Source organism: Octodon degus, unplaced genomic scaffold, assembly GCF_000260255.1.
Source record: "Octodon degus isolate 3935 unplaced genomic scaffold, OctDeg1.0 scaffold00010, whole genome shotgun sequence".
In the NCBI taxonomy this organism is placed as follows: Eukaryota; Metazoa; Chordata; class Mammalia; order Rodentia; family Octodontidae; genus Octodon; species Octodon degus.
In genome coordinates this window covers 11,236,073-11,243,641 of record NW_004524586.1, presented here as the reverse complement: position 1 = coordinate 11,243,641, position 7,569 = coordinate 11,236,073, and the positions used below count along the sequence as shown (strand labels likewise).

Below are 7,569 nucleotides of genomic sequence, written 5' to 3'. Positions count from 1 at the left end.
TTATCAACAAAAGGCTCAAATTTATCCTATTACATACCTGCATAATACTCCATTGTGTAAAAATACCACATCTTCTTTACCCATTCTTCAGCTGATGGGCTTCTTGAGTTGTTTCCAATCAAATCCCTTTTATCGAGGTGATTTTATAAACATCCTTCTCCAAACAATTATGTAATGCATTAATATGTTTTCTGATATTATATCACCATTTGATTTCTGAAGTGAATTTATTTTCACATATCATAAAAATATAATAAAAATGTTGTTTTGATTATGTAACAGTACCCAGAGGCTACTGAGGTACAGTGCCACAAACTGGGTAGCTCAACATGGCAGAAGCTTATTTGCTCAAATTTGGATGTTAAGATCCAAAACCAAGGTATCCACGGGGCCTGCTTCCTCCCAAGGCCCTGGAGAGGAACCTTCTTGGCTTGTTACAGCTTCCAGGCTGCCTACGTGCCATTGGCTTGGGGTGGCATAGCTCCAATTTCCTTCCACCTTTCATTTTCACTGATTATATCTGCAGTCATCATGTTTATGAATAAGACCACATTCCAAGGTTTTGGGAGCCAGGACTGCACAATATTTTCTTGGGAAGAGACTAGTTTTTACTCACAATTGTTGCACTACATTAGGTTGAATTGTTGGGAGGTTGGGGGAAGCAGGTAAGTTTATCAGGTTATGGCTTAGTGTTATGCTAGCTTTATTTTATTTTTTTTAGAGTTACACCATAATTTATTGAGCCATTTCCTGCCTTTGTGGTTTCAAGGTCACTTTTTCTGCTTGTGGAGTTTGTTTTTCAGAGCCAGGAAGATGGCTTGGGGGAGTGGTGCAGCGTCCTGCTGGATGAGGCTCCTGATGTGGTTGTACCTGTCTTCCACAGACTACAAAATCACAGCTGGCAGATCCAGCTCCTCGTACAGCGCCTTCACCCTGGCTACCTTCTTGGCATCCTTCTGCCCATAATTCTCCTGCAAGATCTGGTGCTGCTGCAGAGTGACTCGCTGCAGACCCTGAACCACCAGCCAGCTGGGTTTATTATCCTGGATGTCAGTGCTGGTCTTTCCCGTCACATTGGGGTCCCCAAAGAGGTCAATGAAATCATCATGTATCTGAAAGAACTCACCCATCTCCATCAGGATCCTCCTGACATTGCTATGCTCCTTCTCCCCATCAATGCTGGCATGGCAGGTAGAAGGAGTAGAAGGCTGTCTTGTACTAAACAATAAATCTGTACCTCTTTTCAGTGCATTTTCTGAGATCCACATGGTCCTGGGGGCCTGTGATGACATCCAGAGGCTGCCTAACCTCTGTCTGATAAGCAGACTACCAGAAGAGCTCAAGCAGTTTCAGGTAGTAGGGCTGTTCCAGGCAGTGGAACTTCAACAGTGGTAGATACAGGCTTCCAGAAGGAGAGCATCATTGACAGCATCCAAACCTATTCCTGGCTTCTGATACCAGCAGAGCTGTCCTCTCCATGGAAGGGATGAGCCCACTATATCACCTGTCACTAGAAAGATTGCAGTCATTCCACACACCAGCCCACAGTCAGTGCCTGCTGCAGGCTGTCTGTGTCCTATTTCCTTGACTCTACCAGCTCCCGAAATGCTACCAGCACCATCAAACCCCTGTTGTATTCACTTCCAAGGGCATTGTACCCTAGGACCTCCTTGAGCCGGGCAATGACATCTCCTATTTCTGGGTATCGTGTGTCATCTTCAGTCAGCACCCTGACAATCTGAGAGAAGTGCTGGATGAAAGTCTGCATTTCTGGAGCACAAGCATTGTATTTCTGCTCACCATCCTGAGAGAGGAGCAAAGTGCTCTGTTCTGGATACGGGTACTTCTTTTAAGCCTACTTCATAAAATTAATTTTAAAATAATTTGTGCTCTTAAACAATATACAGAAAGATGTAGAAATTTAGCTTCTTTTTAAGATTTTAAGCTCTTTCCCTTTAAGCCATTCAAGCTTTTAGAATGCTTTGACTGCTGATGATATTTTTATGGACGATATGATAAAAGACAAAAGGCAGAATGGGGGTGTGAGGGGCAGGCAGAGGCGCGATTTTATTAGTGGGGACAGTTTTGCAGGATGAAAAGCTCTGGAGATGGAAGATGATGGTCATTCCACAGCAGGGTGAGTGTGTTTATACCACTACTAAGTTGTCCACTCAAAAATGGTGACAATTGTCAATTTTAAGTCCTTTCAACTATAATTAAAAATTTTTTTTTGTAAAATGAGGAGATGGCAACTCTTGACTCAAACTTATTACTATGTAAGAGTACAGAGGCCCAGAATAGTAGCCATCTGGACCTTCCAAGCCTGCCAGAGATTCAGCCTCCCCTGATAGAAACTGTGATTTCCAGTGAGAATTAAGATGATAGAAAACATGAAAGGGAAATAAAAATTGCAACTCAAAAGAAATTCAGAAATCAGACAGAATGAGTAAAACTTAGGAATTTTAGAAAACCATTTGAGAAATGAAAACAAACCTTCGAGAAACGTGAATGGATTGCAGCAAGAGATGATAAATAAGAAAAGTGGAAAAAAATTAAATACTGATTTTCTTCCTCAAAAAGAAATGAAGACAGATGGAAAGGGAATCCAAAAAATGACAAATACTAAAGATGAGTAAAGAGAATCCTACATGCAGGTGGACCTCTGTAGGAGACACCACCGCAGGTAGTAAAAACTATATTTCAAGATAACCTTTTTTATTTAAAGATATATTTATAATAACTGATTTAAAAGTACACATAATGAAACTGAGAATATAAGCCCAGAAAAACTAACTCTGAAGCATAGTTTATTAAAATTATTAAATTTCTACTGAAAAGTCTTATAGGCATCTAGGTGAACACAAGTTATTATAAAAAATAACAATAGATTACCATTATTCTTTTTTGAAGCAGAAAGAATTGGGAAACTAAATTTAACACCAAAAGAGAAAAAACATGAGCTGTGTATTTTATATCCAGCAAAACTAACATTCAAGCATAAAAGACACAAAGTGCTATCAGCACTCAGGAGTTGGGAGAGAGCAGCCTCCACTAGCCCATCCAACAGTGCAATAAGGTGAAGACTTTTAAACATAAATGGCTCCCGTTCTGATTTCCTGCCTCTCTTCCTTTTTTATTTTAAAGAGAAAAAAGATAAACATAGGATGAAACAAGTTAGTAGGACAATTACAATACTTGATACATTAGTTGTTCCAATAGTCAGTAGGTTTTGGATTTCAAAGCAGGTTAGTAAGACAGTTACGATACTTGATAAATCCAAATTGTTGTCTTGCTACTAATTAATCAGAGTATAAGATATGGGCATGATATCGTAACAATATTAGCACAAAGCATGCTTTTCCAGGAACTAAGAGAAGCTAGCTGTAAAACTCTTAACAAGCTTATGTAAAAATATATCTTTTTTTCCCTGCCTCTCATTTTGGTTGAAATCAATCTGTACATTTCAGTTCCTCACAAGTAAAACAGTTCCTTAGGCCTCTCTAAGGGAGCAGATTAAAGCCCACATTTTTCAATTCCTGGGTCTTCCTGTTGGCTTCTGTTTGTGACATGCCTGGCTGAGCCACATTGTCCTGCTACCCAGGGAGCCCGGTAAGGGACTAAGGTGTAAGACACGCACAAGAGTCTTAGCTGCTAAACAGGTTGGGAAGTCTAGGTGGCCCCAAGCAAGACTTGGGGTGCAGCTACGTGAGCTGCCTTCCCAGGACTCCAGGGACATGTGCCTACTTTGCTGCTGAGTGTTTCCACCTATCTGCTAAGATCATCTGAATTATCACTGGACTTCTGGGCCCTCCACATACCTGTGTAGCCCTGGGTCAGGAGACTGGCTGCAGCTCTCTCCACTGCTGGGAGCATTGCTCCTCCCTGAAAGCCCCAGGGCCCCTCAGCTGAAAACCATGTCCGGCACCTCACGTTTCAGGAGGACACCTCTAACAGCCACTACAGAACACTTCTTGTCTGACCCTAAGTAAGTTTCCCTGCTCTTTAATCTCAATGTCCTCATCTCCTAAATAGAGACAAAATAATACCTGCCAAGCAAGGTTGTTGCTGGAACAAAGTTGAAAGTATGACTAGTGTGTAATCTGTGGTAACTCTAGTCAGCAGGATTTATTAAGTCATGGTCTATATTCCATCGAGAAGAGTCTCATGCAGTTGTGCCACAGGTACTCGAAAGCTGGCCAACCCCTAGTGATAGTGTGTTCTGGTCAGAACTGCCAACCCAGGCCACAGCTCCTCTCCTTCCACAGGAAAAACCAGAGAGGGTGACGATGGGACATTAGTGCCCCACTCACCTGTGACCTTAGCAAGGTCCTTCACTAGTCTTTAGCTGTCTTTAGTCATCTTGGCAAGGTCCTTAGCTGTCTTTAGTCATCTCCATGTAGAGCCAAGACAACCTTTCCTACCTGGGGGTGGTCAAGGTACATGGCCTGCAGGTAGCAGTTCCCACCAGACGAGCAGCTCTTGCTGATGGTGTCCCAATGCCTTGGGCATCTCCATGTCTTCCCTGAATGGGATGGGACCCTCAGGGGATGCCGACAAGATACACGTTGACTCACAGATCCCAATGTCTAAAATTAAACATTTTAGAAACAAACTTTGGCAAGTGTTTCATCAATGAATGGCCAGGTGATAACCACCTGAGCCTGTGGTATCTTCCAATGACTGACTTTGCCCAGCAGGAAGTAGTAGTGGGCTTCTCTGCATGCCCATGAAGCTTAAAATACAGAATCAGACCTCAGCTGGGCTGGTCTCTGGACTCTAGTCTGCTCTCCCCATCTTAAAGATGAAAGAGGCCTTCTCAGTTCTTATCCACTCCTTGGCTTACAGGTATTTGTTGAGTTTCTATTATGTTTCAGGCATTGTCCCCAGTACTGGACCATAGCTCAGCCATGCATACTGCAAGAAGCCTATATCCAAGCAGAGAAGACAAACATTCTCATTTGTGTACATGTTTTTAAATTAATGAGGAGAGCTACAACCATGCCAGCTCCTCATTTGAAGAGCACTTCTGTCACAAGGCACGTCTGTCACAAGGCATTTTGGCACCAGGCAGACTTTTTATCCACCCCATAGTTTTAACCCCAAATGCACTAACCAAGGATCTTTTCAAATCTGTGGGATCAGAGGTACCAATAAAATGCTTGCTATGTGATCACCACTCTGCTAAGATGCCTGAAGCTCAGGTAAGCACCGATTAACAGATAGGGCAGCAGATGAGGATCTAGCCAAGTGCATGTAGATGAGAAAACTCTGGGGTGAGAAGCAGCCAGAGGGAGGAGTAGCAAGATCTGGAGCCAGAGGATAGAGGTATTTTCGGGTATTTCTGTTTTCTAGCCTGAAGCCTGCACACAGGTGGGACGTCCGACCAGAGACTCACATAAAAGTAAGCACCTGCCCAGGCCCTGGGTTAAGCTCCATGCATACTCAGATGTGATGCCATGAAGCAGAACTCAAGCTGTCAGGTAACGCCAAGAACAGGGAGCAAGACCCCCAAGACTGTTTCGGAACTCAGGCACCTGCAGAGCCCAGCTCTGAGAGATCCTGTTGTGTACATAATAGCTCACCCTGGTGCAACTTGAGTAAGAGAAACACAGCCAAGTGACTTGGCACAGTTCTGGATGTGGACGATGTGTTCCTCAAAGAAGGAAGCTCTGCCCTTGGCGTGGGTGGCGTCAGCAAATAGGGCAACAGTGTAGATGGAACAAAGGGCAGAGAGGCAGGAAGTCTCACTGCTGTTTCTTCAGGGCATTCCTGTTGTGACCATGGCCTTTGCGCATCCAGGTCCCAGCTTCCTGCACAGGCTCTTCAGTCTTCCGGAGCCCTACCCTTGGTTTCCTGACATGGACGCATACGGGATACTACAGTGAACTCCAGGCCTTCACCTTTCTTTTTGTAATAAATTTTGTGCAGGGTCTCACTATGCAGCTCAAACTCATAGTGAGCCTCCTATTTTCAGCCTTCCCAGCACTGGGATGACAGGTGTGAGCCCCCAGTCTCTGTAGCCAGCTCATTGTGCCCAGGGGCAGGGATGGGGCCATCGCAGCATGTGGTATTGGGGAGAACCCTGGTCCCCGCACTCGCCTAGGCAGGCACTTAGACCACTGAGCTATCTCTGCGGCCCCAGGCCTTCAATTCTGACTGGGTCCTGCAGATCTCCAGCATGCAGGTAGCCCGTTGGCAGCCTTCCACACCTGGCTCTGCGGGCAGTCATTGTAAACCTACCTTGCAAAACCATTTATATAGATGTTATGGTTTATATCTAAATGTGCCCCCAAGGCCTCATAGGTTAGTAGGTGTGGCTTTAGGGAGATGATTGGATTATGGGTGTGTGATATGCATTGGTGGATTAGTCCACTGATACACTTATAGCTGAGTGTGAAGCTGGGCAAAGAAACCTGGTAGGAAGAGGTAGAATTCTCTGGGCTTGGCTGGGAAACGTATGTATCCTTTCTCTTCCCTTCACCCTTCTCTGCTTCCTGACTGCCATGTCAAAATCAAGGATTGATTTGCTGAATTCATGCACCTATTATATTTAAATAGCAGTGGAATAGCCATCTCTGACAAAACTAAACAAAAAAAGGGGATACAATTGAAGGACCATTTTGTATCTGTATATACAAAATAGGCTAGATATACAACTACTTTCTCTTAATTCAATGAGAAGAAAGATGTGTATTAATAGTGTTTGCGGACAGGATATCATGTGTACATCTTGTACTATGAATAACCATATGAAAACAACAATATGCAATGTATTAATTATTGAAACTGTCCTACTAATAGGTTTTGAAACTGTCTTACTGTTATTTGTTCTCAATAAAATTAATTAAAAAAAGAAAAAAACAAAGCTTCCTTGGCCATGCTGCCCTGCCTTGAAGCCAGCAGATTATGGACTGAAACCTCTACAAAACATGATCAAGCTTTCCTTTGGGTATTTTGTCCCTGCAATGAGAAAGTAACTAAGACAGGAAGTCACAATGCTAAAAACTAAAAGGCATCTTTCATTTTCTTTGCTTAGTATATAGCTGCCCTTAACTTAAGGTGACAAGCTCATGGGTGGTTTAACTTCCTGAAGTGTTGGCTCTGCGTGGACAGCCCCGAGCCCTGGGTGTGTGTTTGGATAGCACGAGACAGCACCCGCACCCCTACAGCTGGCCGTCTCCACACAGCTGTTCCTGCAGACATGGACATGCCCAAGAGGGAGCTGCAGCTGAGCTTGATCTCATGCACCTCCCACAACCTAAACCCAAAATTGAGCTCTTTCCTTGTGAAGTTCATCAGTGCGGAAGACAAAAAGACACATCAATGCTATAAAACATTGCTAGGGATAAATGACCCTTCAGTCTAATCAGAGTCTGCTGCATTTAATCTCCTAGTGCTTGTTATTATCATTTTAGAAAGAAGATGCTACATATTTACCCTCCAGTGATACCTAAGATGCCTCTTGCTTTCCATCAGCCCAGGCCGCACTTGAGCTCAGGAAGCTTCCACGAACCCACATTTTGATTGGTTGGATTTCCCAAGCCTTATTGGTTGGATTTCCCAAGCCTT

The 7,569-nt window shown here is 43.7% G+C and overlaps 1 pseudogene; it reads right to left on the bottom strand.

Annotated features, from left to right (window-relative positions):
- Positions 1 to 770: 770 nt before the first annotated feature.
- LOC101590528 overlaps positions 771 to 7,569 on the bottom strand; it is a 40,502-nt pseudogene continuing 33,703 nt past the window's right edge.